This window comes from Lolium rigidum, chromosome 6, assembly GCF_022539505.1.
Source record: "Lolium rigidum isolate FL_2022 chromosome 6, APGP_CSIRO_Lrig_0.1, whole genome shotgun sequence".
Classification (NCBI taxonomy): Eukaryota; Viridiplantae; Streptophyta; class Magnoliopsida; order Poales; family Poaceae; genus Lolium; species Lolium rigidum.
The window spans coordinates 17,486,159-17,500,711 of NC_061513.1; the positions used below are offsets into that span (position 1 = coordinate 17,486,159).

The 14,553-nt window shown below is 41.9% G+C and overlaps 1 long non-coding RNA gene across 1 annotated transcript; it reads right to left on the bottom strand.

The window, feature by feature from the left end:
* Positions 1-1,249: 1,249 nt before the first annotated feature.
* Positions 1,250-2,280, bottom strand: LOC124667540. The gene is made up of 3 exons (XR_006991319.1): positions 2,246-2,280; positions 1,509-1,587; positions 1,250-1,344 (listed from the first exon to the last, which is right to left on the bottom strand). It is a non-coding gene; the product is annotated as an uncharacterized LOC124667540 (long non-coding RNA).
* Positions 2,281-14,553: the final 12,273 nt, after the last annotated feature.

A 14,553-nucleotide genomic window follows, 5' to 3' on the forward strand; every position in this document is an offset into this window, starting at 1 on the left:
ACCAGAGCAGGGAAGCAAGGTCGCGCCACTCCCGTTCCCATTCCAGCCTCATCGACACGTTCCCGTTTTCATCCCAAACAGGAGCTCGCCCTCTGCCGCCTCTTCCTCGTCGACCACAACGTCGCCGACCACAACGCCGGGGCACCGAAGCTCCTCTGTCGTCCGAGCGTGCGACCTCATCCCAGCCTCCTGCAGTTTCACTGAAAAAGTTTCAGGTTCAGATTAACATTTAGTTCCAAAATATCCAACATCTAACAATATATTGCCGGTACATGCTACTCAACAATCTGAATGGAGTATTTGAGTATGACAAATCTAGTTCAAGAAAAATACAAACAGTTAGCCTAAATACTACCGAATAAATTAGGAACACAAAATTGCGCTTCTTCATAAATCATGACACAACTTGCATTAGAGAAGGAAGACTGTAACACATGAGCTCTTCGTATTACAATAACATTTCCAAGATGATCAGCAGTTCAATCGGTTCAGGGTGATACATACCGTTGCCTTGGGTTCCTTACAAGAATAAGAGCCTGCCCCTATCAACCAAACAATATGAACACTTCTTAAGGCTTCTTCAAAACGAACAATTCACTGTATTATAATTTATTATTGGAGCCTGTCATATGTACCCTAAACTCAGGTTTGTGCTGCTTGTTTCTCTGCTGCCATACTAAAAAAGACTAGCGAATAATCTATGTGTTATTGGGGTAATACGGGCATGAAACTTCTGTGAATAAATTAAATCGGGGCAAGGAAGAATTGAATCATGCAAACAATCCAGAATATCAACTTGAGCATATTGTGAAAATTACAGGTTGAATCAAATAATAATCAAGCTGGCGTCTATATCAAACAAATAGGCAGATGCTAAAATGGAAAAAGGAACTACCAGGATTATATCAACATAATCTATGCAGTTAGTACTACAGTAAAATCTGGTACTACAATTAGAGTAATTTGATTTAAAGGTCCCAATATTTAGAACTGGACATGGGTGGCATCGCTTTTAATAATACAGCAAGAACGACCTTCAGTTTGGTTTTGCAAGCAAACAAACAAGAAGCAAGCAAAAACATACAAAGTAAAGCTACAACAGAACTGTGGGCTAGGCTAAACTACAATCATCAGTTCACTTGACAAAACTTCAATCCAGCTTAATTTGTTTCCTTCATAGCGGTTAGCGAAGACCATTTTCAAGGATATTATCATACCAACCTCTTCGACAAGGACCCAGGAAAGGTACCTGGGAAACACCCAACACACCAGACCTCCAGTTGTAATCTGACTCAGGAAGCACCACGCTGTTAACCTTCTCCTTTGCTTTCCCTTGCTCCACTTCTGAAGCAACCAAATAAATCAACCAATTCAGTAAAGATCATGGCAGAATTTATCAACAAACTAAATACATCAGCCAAATTAGAACTCAAGGTTTTCCTAACTGTTACCCAAGTCAGTAAAAGATCATGCCAGAATTTATTCCAATCCATAATATTGGAGCATACCTGCAACTCAAGGTTTTCCTCCTTTATGATCGCCCAGCTGACTTCCGGGACAATTTATCCAACGACGTGGTGGTATCAACTGTACCACAAGGACATGACAACACAATCAGTCCTTGCACAATGGTCATATCTACAAGCAATAGTTTAGAACTGAAACCAACAACAAGGAACATCAAATAGTGTATTCATGACATCCATTATTGATAAGAGAATAGCTATGGAGCTATCAGGTAAAAAAAAATCTAACATAAGAAGGTGTCATCGATCATGGTAGATTACATCAGCTAAAATGCCAGAGCTGTCCATATATGACTGACAGAAAGTTAAACGATCAATGTACAGAATACCCAAGTAGTTTATTCAGAAGGAAAACAGCAATCAATGTCCTCTTTGATTTCATATACAGATATGGAAGCACTAGCATGCTTCAAGTCTGGCTGTTCGGTTTCAGTATGAAATCAGACATCTAAGCACAGGCGCAAGTGGATTTATCGGGGAAACATATCCAGCCGAATTTGCATGACATGATTACTAACGGTGCAGGTATGACTCTACTCAAACAAACAGAAAGCCTTCTCAGCCGACATCCTAAACAGCTACAATCTATAGCCTCAGCTCATGGAGAAAACAAGGTCAGAACGCTACCGCGCGATCTAAACTTAGAAATCACTGGCACCAAAGGGTGGGATTCAACGGATCTGCTTTGAATGGTGCAAAAAGGGACGGAATGGGCTCACCTTGCTGTTGCCAGGAGCGGCCAGGGGCGGGGGAGTTCATGTGTTCTCTGCGCGGAGGATATTCAATTCGTCGAAGCAGAGGAGGGTGATCTGACGGATGAGAAGGGAGAGGGGAGCAGTTGGCGACCCAACGTCGCATCCTCCCTGTCGCGGAGAGGACCCTGCGGCTGTTAATTGGGGGATCCCTTAATTGTGCCGCGGCTCATCAGCTAATTATTTTTTTCTTTATTATTCTATTTCTTCTTTCTGTTTAAAGTTATGCTTTTTTAAACTAATATTTTTCTGTTTATTTTCTATGTTTTCAAAATATTCTATATATAGATTTTAGAAATGTACGAGTTTAATTTTTTTCAAAATTAAAAAATTGTTCAAAATTCAAAATTTGTTTTAAATTCGAAAATCATTCAAAATCTGTTCGAAAATTCAGAAATCATTCAAATTTAGAAATTAGTTTAAATTTTGAAAATTTCATTTAAAATTCAAAATTCGTTTAGTTTTTGAAATTCGTTCAAATTCTAAAATTGTTCAAACTTTTTATATGAACAAATTTTTAATTTGAATACTTTTCCAAACTTGAACCTTTTTAAAATATGAAAAAATTGGAAAACTTTTTTTAAATAGAAAAAAAGAAAAAAAGGAAAAAAGAAAAGGAAAGGAAAAGGAGAAAGAACAGGAAGAAAATGTCTAGCCGAGTCCACCCACACCACGTGCGGGGGTGTGCGACGGACTGTAGGTGCTTACCTGGTCGGCATATAAGGATGGAGGGGGACGAACGTGGAAACGACCCACAAACTGCACGTCGTGGTGGGCTTATCTGGGTTGATTGGGCTCGGCGTTTATTTAGCCGGGGAAAATGGGCAGAACTCCTCGGGAAAACATGTAACCAAACAAGCCCTTAACGTGTGTTTGGTAGCCCGGTTGGCTTATTTCACCTAATACAAGTTGAGTCTACCTATGCTGACTACCTACAAGTGTGTTTTATTGTGTTGTGTTTGGTAGGTCGTATGAGATTTTCTTTGGTGTCCTATATGATTTGAGTCATGCCATACAAAAATAAAAAGGCATCGGTCCCTAAGTACAAAATAAAAAAGCGACCAGGTCCCTGTACATAAAACAAAAAGCAATGAGGTCCATGTGAATGTTGGGCTCGAGCTCCACCCCTGCCGTCGGCGAGAGGAGCCGTTGCCGCCAGATGGCCCAGCTCCTTCTGCTTCACGAGCGGTGAGGCGGAGCTACTCCTCCTGCTCGGTTGTCGGTGGAGAACTCCTCCTGCTTCGCGCGAGGCGAGGACGAGCTGCTCCGCTGCTGGAGGGGGATGGGAGAGGCGGTGTGGCCTTCCGCCAGTTCAGTTGCTGGTGTAGAGCTCGGAAGATGGTCGCACATGGACCTCGAGACGAAGCCGTGAGAGGCAGCGAGGAAGTTGAAGGAGGAGAGCTCTCTGGCGAGACTAGGCTATAGGAAAAAATGATGGGATGGACCGGTGACCCTCGCAGGCCGAACCGCTTGCGCGAACCGTTTTCCGGGCGGACTTAGCTCGGTTGCCTTGCGAAGCTGGATTCGAGCTTCCTAACTTAGCATGGCCGAGGGCTTATTTTCGCATGAGATGGGCACTGGCACACACGACCCGACCTACCAAACAAGAAATAGTCGGCTGGGTTGGAAATATCTGTGTTGAGCCGGTCTACCAAACACGCCCTTAGTATCGACTATGGACCTTGGCCGCTATGGCACTCATTCGATTCGATCGTTCACGCAACCAAAGAATGGTTTATTTCCTAGAGTAATGGAACAGCTTCTACATAACTTTTTGTTGATGTACAAAATGGAAAGAAAGTTTGACGAATCCTATAACCTCAGGAATACTTTGACCAACAAAACCATGAGCAAAAAACATTGAAAGAAAAGAAAAGAAAATATTTATTCTCGTGGTTGTTATATTAATATGGTGGGGCGAAAGTTTATTTCGAGGAGAAAATAGCAGTAGCACTTCTTCTTTTATCTTTCACTGGTTGAACCTAAATTTGAAAAAACAAAAAATTATTGAGGATGACATCATTGACACGTCCACCTACTCGAGCGTTCATTGGCGACCTTCACTGCTTGGCATCTTAAGTACGTCGATCATGGCACCTCCATCGCCATGACTATCAAGATGCTGATGTCTGGGTCAAGGTGACCACATTTGAAGAGAACTGGTTAGGCTCCGGAGGTACCATCTCGCATAGTCGTGCCAATTTGAAACGTACATGATGACCGTGCACTCATGGTATCGCTCTGTGGCAATGCCCACACTACTACGAAATAGGCTATATGTCTAGTGTTACCACGGGCGCACCAAAAAATATGCATGCTGGTGGAATTTGTCGCCGGTGCACCTATTTTATGGGGCGCCGGTGGTGCTCAAATACCGCTAGCACAACGAATGATTTGTGCGCTGGGAATAAGGGTATGCCTGATCTAGGCCAGCCCAAAGATTGGAGCCTAGTGCGCTGGGGGTAAAAATATTACCACCGGCGCACAATCATGGCATAAAAGAAAATGATAGAAGTTTTTTAAAAAAATTCTTCGAGATGCCCATGTGCTATGTCATCTAGTTTCCACGAAAATCTAAAAACATGAATTTCGATATATTATGCAAAATAGCGTCATGTTTCGGTAAAACAAGATTTCTGTTTGATACGACCTCCGATAAAAAATCTTTTTTATATCAAAATGTATCGACGCAAAATTGATAACTTTTAGATTCCCTAAAATCAAAAAGGAAACATAAATTTTTTCAGGTTTTAGATTTTGATGAATTTTTTCAAAAATTATCATCGGCGCACCACCATATTTGGTGCCCTGGCGATAACCTATGCAAACCACACCGCTGGCCTCTTCTTCTTTCACTTTCTCTTCTCCTCCTCCTCCTCTTCCTCCTCCTCCGCCTCTCTCCCTTCCCCTCCTCCTCTTTCCCTTCTCCTTGTAACATCTCTATTTAGCAAACCCTAATTAGGAAATGTTTGTGCATTCATGAGCATCATCTAAAATGCATTAAGAAAAATTTGCAAATAGATTAAAGTGGAAACCCTAGGTTTATGAGAGTCTTTCTCTATTTGAAATGTGTTCAAATGTTTGAAAACCTCAAGATAAAAATATGTGGACTTTCAATTATTATTAGGAAGGCCACAAAATATTTCCCCTAAAATATTTGAGTTAATTTGGATCTCCAAAAGGTTGCAAAACTATTAAAAGGATTTGTTTTAGTGTTGTTTCAAAGTTTCTAGAGAAATTAGAAAAACCCAGGGGGTTATGGGCAATATGCCATTGTCTTCTTCCCCACGCACGCAGGCAGTTGTCTGGCGCCCGCTGATACGTCTCCAACGTATCCATAATTTCTGTCGTTCCATGCTTGTTTTATGACAATACTTACATGTTTTGCTTGCACTTTATAATGTTTTTATGCGTTTTCTGGAACTAACCTATTAACAAGATGCCACGGTGCCGGTTCTCGTTTCTGCTCGTTTTTGGTTCCGGAAAGGCTGTTCGGGCAATATTCTCGGAATTCGACGAAACGAAGACCAAACCTCCTATTTTTCCGGAAGCATCCGGAACACCGAAGAAGAGTCGGAGAGGGGCCAAAGGGCCACCACACCATAAGGCGGCGCGGCCGGCCCGGGCCCGCGCCGGCCTATGGTGGGGAGCCCCAGGTGCCCCCTCGCGCCGCCTCTTTGCCTATAAAATCCCTTTCGACCTAAAAACGCAGTACCACTTGACGAAACTCCGAGAAAGACTCCGGGGCGCCGCCACCATCGCGAAACTCCAATTCGGGGGACGAAGTCTCGTCCCGGCACCTGCCGGGACGGGGAAGTGCACCGGAAGCCATCTCCATCAACGCCACCGCCTCCATCATGCTCCGTGAGTAGTTCCCCCATGGACTACGGGTTCTAGCCGTAGCTAGTTGGTATTCTCTCCCCCATGTACTTCAATACAATGATCTCATGAGCTGCCTTACATGATTGAGATTCATCCGATGTAATCGGTGTTGTGTTTGTCGGGATCCGATGGATTGTTACATTATGATTGTCTATCTACAAAGTTTATGAAGTTATTGTTGCTGCAATCTTGTTATGCTTAATGCTTGTCACTAGGGCCCGAGTGCCATGATCTTAGATTTGAGCTCTATACTTATTGCTTAGATTGTATCTACAAGTTGTATGCACATGTCACTGTCCGGAACCAAAGGCCCCGAAGTGACGAAATCGGGACAACCGGAGGGGATGGCGGTGATGTGAGGGACACATGTTTTCACCAAGTGTTAATGCTTTGCTCCGGTGCTCTATTAAAAGGAGTACCTTAATATCCGAGTAGTTTCCCTTGAGGCCCGGCTGCCACCGGCTGGTAGGACAAAAGATGTTGTGCAAGTTTCTCATTGCGAGCACGTACGACTATAATTGGAAAACATGCCTACATGATTAATGATCTTGATATTACTGTCTTAATGCTATTTCAATCCTATCAATTGCCCGACTGTAATTTGTTCACCCAACACTTGTTATTGGAGAGTTACCACTAGTGTAGATAGCTGGGAACCCCGGTCCATCTCTCATCATCATATACTCGTTCTACATGTCATTGGAAGTAGTATCAACTATTTTCCGGTGCCATTGCTCTCATATTACCGCTACTGCTGTCGTGTTATCTGTTACTATTGCTCTCATATTACTGCTCGCTTTCACATCACCCCTGTTACTAGTGCTTTTCCAGTGTGCAGCTGAATTGACAACTCGATTGTTAAGGCTTATAAGTATTCTTTACCTCCCCTTGTGTCGAATCAATAAATTTGGGTTTTACTTCCCTCGAAGACCGTTGCGATCCCCTATACTTGTGGGTCATCAAGACTATTTTTCGGCGCCGTTGCCGGGGAGGCATAGCTCTACTCATAAGTTCACCCGGGAGTACACTCTACCTCTCTCTCTGTTTTATTTTATTTTGTTTTGCTTAGTTTACTTTTATCTGGTTTATTTGTGCTTAGTTTATTTCTGTCTAGTATTAGTTTGCGTAGTTTACTTTTGCTTAGTTTATTTTTGTCTTGTTTTATTTGTCTCATATACCCAAAAATCCATAAAAATTTGAAAAACCAAAAAATTAAAAACTGGTGTTATGGGAGAACCTACAACCTACTTGGAGCTTATAGAATGTTATAATAATTATAGAGAATCAAGAACTGGTAAAGTAATGAGTGCTATGATAGAAAAATTGAATACAATTGCTAAAATCTTGCTTAAACGCCATGATATAAACTGTTGCTCTCAACAGGACACTAAACATCTTAAATTTCAATGTGGCTTTAGTGAGGAATTTTTTATTAAGAGCTATAATCGGAATTGCTATATTCATTATGGGTTCGAAGAGGTAGAACAATTTGTCTTATTTATGGGAGCCTCCGAGATAGAATCCTTCATGGTTGAGAATTATGAAACTTGTGTTGTTTGTAAGGACCTTAAAGATTATGTCTCTACTATCCTTAATTCTTGCATAGAATGCTACAGTAGGAATCCTTATATCCTTGATTATAAAGAGAGACACATTAATGCACAAGAATGCACTCACAATTTGCAGGAACCGGTGGAAGAAGAAATTGATGAACCCGAAAGCTCATTGGATGAAAAAGAGGAGGAAATTGATGAACCTCGAAAGCTCATTGGATGAAAAAGAAGAGGAGAGCGACGAACAAAATGAGGAAGAATGGATTAGCTACCCATGTCAACCTTCTAATGAGAGTAACTCTTTATCTCTTACACTATTTGATTGTCCTCCATGCTTACCGGAAGAGGTTGAATGTTATGTTCCTGTGGATTCTCTTGAAATAGTACCTATGAGTAATACTTGTGAGAATGATTATGCTATTGTTATCTATGATAATCCATGCTACTTTGATAAATCTTATGATAATGCTTTGTTTGTGCCTGATGTCGAAATGCATGGTACTAAAGAATTTTGTTTGGCAAATGTCTATGATAAAGCTCTAGATGATGGTCCTATGTTACTTGATAATATTAATTGTACTACTAATGAAAATGGGATTGGAGAGTTCTTGACTTATTCTATGAGTCTCATATCTATTGAGATTGATCAACTACCTTGTTATATTATTAATAAAAGTAAGTTTGAAAGTTTTAACTCCACTATTCTTGAACTTGATAAAAATTATGTGTTTGGAAATCATGAAAAGTATGCTGCATGTGATAGTTATATTGTTGAGTTTGTTCATGAAGCTACTGAAAATTATTATGAGAGAGGAAAATATGGTCTGTAGAAATTTTCATGGTACTAATACACCTCTCTATATGCTCGAAATTGCTGAAGTTATACTTGTTCTATCTTCTTATGCTTGTAACTTTGTTCTTCATGAATTTATTTGTGTACAAGATTCATATGCATAGGAAGCATGTGAGACTTAAATGTGTTTTGAATTTGCTTTTTGATGCTCTCTTTTGCTTCAAATACTATTTCTTGGGAGTGCATCATTAAAACTGCTTGAGCCCATCTTAATGGCTATAAAGAAAGAACTTCTTGGGAGATAACCCATGTGTTATTTTGCTACAGTACTTTGTTTTATATTTGTGTCTTGGAAGTTGTTTACTACTGTAGCAACCTCTCCTTATCTTAGTTTTGTGTTTTGTTGTGCCAAGTGAAGCCTCTAATCGAAGGTTGATACTAGATTTAGATTTTTGCGCAGAAACAGATTTCTATCTGTCACGAATCTGGGTCTAATTCTCTGTAAGAAACTCAGAAAATTATGCCAATTTACGTGCGTGTTCCTCAGATATGTACGCAATTTTCATTAGTTTTGAGTTTTCTGATTTGAGCAACGGAAGTATTTATTTAAAATTCGTCTTTACTGCCTGTTCTGTTTTGGCAGATTCTGTCTCCGTTTTTTTTTTTGCATTGTCTCTTGTGGACTTTAAGCGAGGTTTTCTAGACGTAGATGGCTGTAGCTAATGTTTTATTGAGTTCTTGCAATGTGCCACTACAGGACCAAGGTGGATTCAAATTTTTTGAGTACTAACCCCTCTAATGAAGTTTATGAGAAGTTTGGTGTGAAGGAAGTTTTCAAGGGTCAAGAGAGGAGGATGATATATGATCAAGAAGAGTGAAAAGTCTAAGCTTGGGGATGCCCCCGTGGTTCATCCCTGCATATTTCAAGAAGACTCAAGCGTCTAAGCTTGGGGATGCCTTGGCATCCCCTTCTTCATCAACTTATCAGGTTTCCTCCCCTGAAACTATATTTTTATTCGGTCACATCTTATGTGCTTTACTTGGAGCGTCTATGTGCTTTTATTTTTGTTTTTGTTTGAATAAGATCGGATCCTCGCAATCCTTGTTTGGGAGAGATACACGCTCCGCTTTTTCATATGAACACTTGTTCTTCGTTTTACTTTTAATGGTCAATGAATAAAAGTTGGAAGCTATTGCACTTATTTATATTTGGTTGGGAAAAGAAAATGCCTCATATGTCTTGGATAATTTGACACTTGGCAATTGTTTTGAGCTCTCAAGTAGATCATGATTAAGTTTTTTCATGTAGTCTAAGCCTATTAGTGGAGAACTACTTGTAGAGCTTGTTGAAATTGGTTTGCATGATTGGTCTCTCTTAAGGTCTAGATATTTTCTCGGTAAAAGTGTTTGAGCAACAAGGAAGACAGTGTAGAGTATTATAATGCTTGCAATATGTTCTTATGTAAGTTTTGCTGTACCGGTTCATACTTCTGTTTGCTTCAAATAACCTTGCTAGCCCAAAGCCTTGTACTGAGAGGAAATGCTTCTTGTGCATCCAAAACCTTAAGCCAAAACCTATGCCATTTGTGTCCACCATATCTACCTACTATGTGGTATTTCCTGCCATTCCAAAGTAAATTGCTTGAGTGTTACCTTTAAACAATTCAAAATTCTTCTCAATTTGTGTTAATGTTTTATAGCTCATGAGGAAGTATGTGGTGTTTATCTTTCAATCTTGTTGGGCAACTTTCACCAATGGACTAGTGGCTTCATCCGCTTATCCAATAATTTTGCAAAAAGAGCTGGCAATGGGATTCCCAGTCCCAAATTAATTAACAAAAATAGACACTCCTCCATGGTATGTGATTGTTGGACGGCACCCGAAGGATTCGGTTAGCCATGGCTTGTGTAAGCAAAGGTTGGGGGGAGTGTCATCATAATAAAACTAAAATAAAAGGGCACTCCTTCATGGTATGAGATTGTTGGCAGGCACCCGAGGATTCGGTTAGCCATGGTTTGTGAAAGCAAGGTTGGAAGGAGTGCCACCCAAAAATAAAAATAATTCATGGGAGCCGCTCTTTGAAGGTTTGTATGGCGAGGGGGTTAGAGTGCCCACTACCATTCGTTGACAACAACAAACACCTCTCAAAATTTTACTTTTTATGCTCTCTATATGTTTTCAAAACCAAAGCTCTAGCACAAATATAGCAATCGATGCTTTCCTCTTTGAAGGGCCTTTCTTTTACTTTACGCTGAGACAGTTTACCTACTTCCTTCCACCTTAGAAGCAAACACTTGTGTCAACTGTGCATTGATTCTTACATACTTGCATATTCGCATTCATCATATTACTTTATGTTGACAATGTCCATGAGATATACATGTTGAAAGTTGAAAGCAATTGCTGAAACTTATATCTTCCTTTGTGTTGCTTCGATGCCTTTACTTTGAACTTATTGCTTTATGAGTTAACTCTTGTGCAAGACTTTTGATACTTGTCTTGAAAGTACTCTTCATGAAAAGTTTTGCTATATGTTATCTACTTGTTAGCAACTATAGATCATTGCCTTGAGTCACTTCATTCATTTCATATGCTTTGTAATAGTATGATCAAGGTTATGTAAGTAGCATGTCACTACGAAATTATTCTTTTTATCGTTTACCTGCTCGGGACGAGCAGAACTAAGCTTAGCGATGTCGATACGTCTCCAACGTATCCATAATTTCTGTCGTTCCATGCTTGTTTTATGACAATACTTACATGTTTTGCTTGCACTTTATAACGTTTTTATGCGTTTTCGGAACTAACCTATTAACAAGATGCCACGGTGCCGGTTCTCGTTTTCTGCTGTTTTTGGTTCCAAAAAGGCTGTTCGGGCAATATTCTCGGAATTCGACGAAACGAAGACCAAACCTCCTATTTTTCCCGAAGCATCCGGAACACCGAAGAAGAGTCGGAGAGGGGCCGGAGGGCCACCACACCATAAGGCGGCGCGGCCCGGCCCGGGCCCGCGCCGGCCTATGGTGGGGAGCCCCGAGTGCCCCCCTGCGCCGCCTCTTCGCCTATAAAATCCCTTTCGACCTAAAAACGCAGTACGACTGGACGAAACTCCGGAAAGACTCCAGGGGCGCCGCCACCATCGTGAAACTCCAATTCGGGGGACAGAAGTCTCTGTCCCGGCACCCTGCCGGGACGGGGAAGTGCCCCCGGAAGCCATCTCCAACAACGCCACCGCCTCCATCATGCTCCGTGAGTAGTTCCCCCATGGACTACGTGTTCTAGCTGTAGCTAGTTGGTATTCTCTCCCCCATGTACTTCAATACAATGATCTCATGAGCTGCCTTACATGATTGAGATTCATCTGATGTAATCGGTGTTGTGTTTGTCGGGATCCGATGGATTGTTACATTATGGTTGTCTATCTACAAAGTTTATGAAGTTATTGTTGCTCGCAATCTTGTTATGCTTAATGCTTGTCACTAGGGCCCGAGTGCCATGATCTTAGATTTGAGCTCTATACTTATTGCTTAGATTGTATCTACAAGTTGTATGCACATGTCACTGTCCGGAACCAAAGGCCCCGAAGTGACGAAATCGGGACAACCGGAGGGATGGCGGTGATGTGAGGGACACATGTTTTCACCAAGTGTTAATGCTTTGCTCCGGTGCTCTATTAAAAGGAGTACCTTAATATCCAGATAGTTTCCCTTGAGGCCCGACTGCCACTGGCTGGTAGGACAAAAGATGTTGTGCAAGTTTCTCATTGCGAGCACGTACGACTATAATTGGAAAACATGCCTACATGATTAATGATCTTGATATTCTGTCTTAATGCTATTTCAATCCTATCAATTGCCCGACTGTAATTTGTTCACCTAACACTTGTTATTGGAGAGTTACCACTAGTGTAGATAGTTGGGAACCCCGGTCCATCTCTCATCATCATATACTCGTTCTACATGTCATTGGAAGTAGTATCAACTATTTTCTGGTGCCATTGCTCTCATATTATCGCTATCGCTGTCGTGTTACTCGTTACTATTGCTCTCATATTACTCATTGCTCTCACATCACCCCCGTTACTAGTGCTTTTCCAGTGCGACTGAATTGACAACTCAGTTGTTAAGGCTTATAAGTATTCTTTACCTCCCCTTGTGTCGAATCAATAAATTTGGGTTTTACTTCCCTCGAAGACTGTTGCGATCCCCTATACTTGTGGGTCATCACCCGCGCGGCCGTCAATGGCGCCGACGACTAGGATGCCTGATACGTCCAAAACGTATCTACTTTCCCGAACACTTTTGCTATTGTTTTGCCTCTAATTTGTGTATTTTTGATGCAACTAACACGGACTAACGCTGTTTTCAGCAGAAGCTGATTCAGTGTCTCGTTTTTGTGCAGAAATCCAACTTTCAGGAAAAACCTCGGGATTTTTGACGGAAGGCCCTATTTTCCCAGAATACTGACGGAGCCAGAAGGACAAATCAAGTGGAGGCTCGAGGGCCCCACACCATAAGGCGGCGCGGCCTAGGGGGGGGCCCGTGCGGCCCTATGGTGTGGCCCCCTCGGCTGGCCTCCGACGCCCTCCTTCGGACTACTTATCGGCCTCGACCTAAAAACGCACGGGGGGAAGGAGAAGTCGCCAGAAACCCTCCAGAACGCCGCCACATCGCGAAACTCCGTCGCGAGAGCCGAAGTCTCCGTTCGGCACTCCGCCGGGACGGGGAATTGGAGGAGATCATCGCCATCATCACCGCCAACGCCTCTCCATCGACCAGCCATGTTTCCCCCATCCATGTGTGAGTAATTCCCCCGCTGTAGGCCGAAGGGGATGGTAGGGATTGGATGAGATTGGTCATGTAATAGTCATAAGATTGTTAGGGCATAGTGCCTAGTATCCGTAGATGTTACTTTTATGATATTGTTGCAACTTGTTATGCTTAATGCTTGTCACTAGGGCCCGAGTGCCATGATCTCAGATCTGAACATGTTATTGATTCATGAAGATATTCGTTGTTTATGATCTTACCTGCAAGTTGTATACACATGTCGTTGTCCGGAACCAATGGCCCCGAAGTGACAGAAATTGGGACAACCGGAGGGGATGGTAGTGACGTGAGGATCACATGTGTTCACGGAGTGTTAATGCTTTGCTCCGGTACTCTATTAAAAGGAGTACCTTAATATCCAGTAGTTTCCCTTGAGTCCCGGCTGCCACCGGCTGGTAGGACAAAAGATGTTGTGCAAGTTTCTCATTGCGAGCACGTACGACTATAATTGGAACACATGCCTATTGATTGATTAGTACTTGGATACCGTTTTATTATTACTTGCAAATGCCCTGCTATGATTGTTACATGAGTTTCTCTCATCCATGCAACGCCCGTTATCCGTCCCCGTGCCTACAGTATTTCAACCCTGCTGTTTACTAAAATCATTACTGCTGTTTCCGTTACTCTGCTCGTCGTTATTTCACTACCGCTATCGCTATAAAACTGTTACTACTCGATAAACTCTTGCGAGCAAGTCTGTTTCCAGGTGCAGCTGAATTGACAACTCCGTCTGTTAAGGCTTTCAAGTATTCTTTGTCTCCCCTTGTGTCGAATCAATAAATTGGGTTTTACTTCCCTCGAAGACCGTTGCGATCCCCTATACTTGTGGGTCATCAAGACTATTTTCTCGGCGCCGTTGCTCGGGAGCATAGCTTTATTTGGAAGTTCACTTGGATTGATATTGTTCGCTGCAAATTCTCCATCATGGGTAAACCTCGCGATACTAAGGTCGCCATATTACCATCCACTTCAAGAAAAGGTACAACTCTGAGTACCTCTGCTGCTCTTGATTCACCATCTGTGATTGATAAACTTGTTTCACCGCCACATGCTTTGCATGCTGGTACTTCTGCTGAATCTGAAAACTCTCATAATACTGATAATATTTCTGCTGTGCTTGATGATAGTGGTTCATTGGGATCCTTTCTAGATGCTACAATTGCTAGGTCTAGACAAATTGAAAATGTTGAAACTCCTAATGCTACTACACTCGT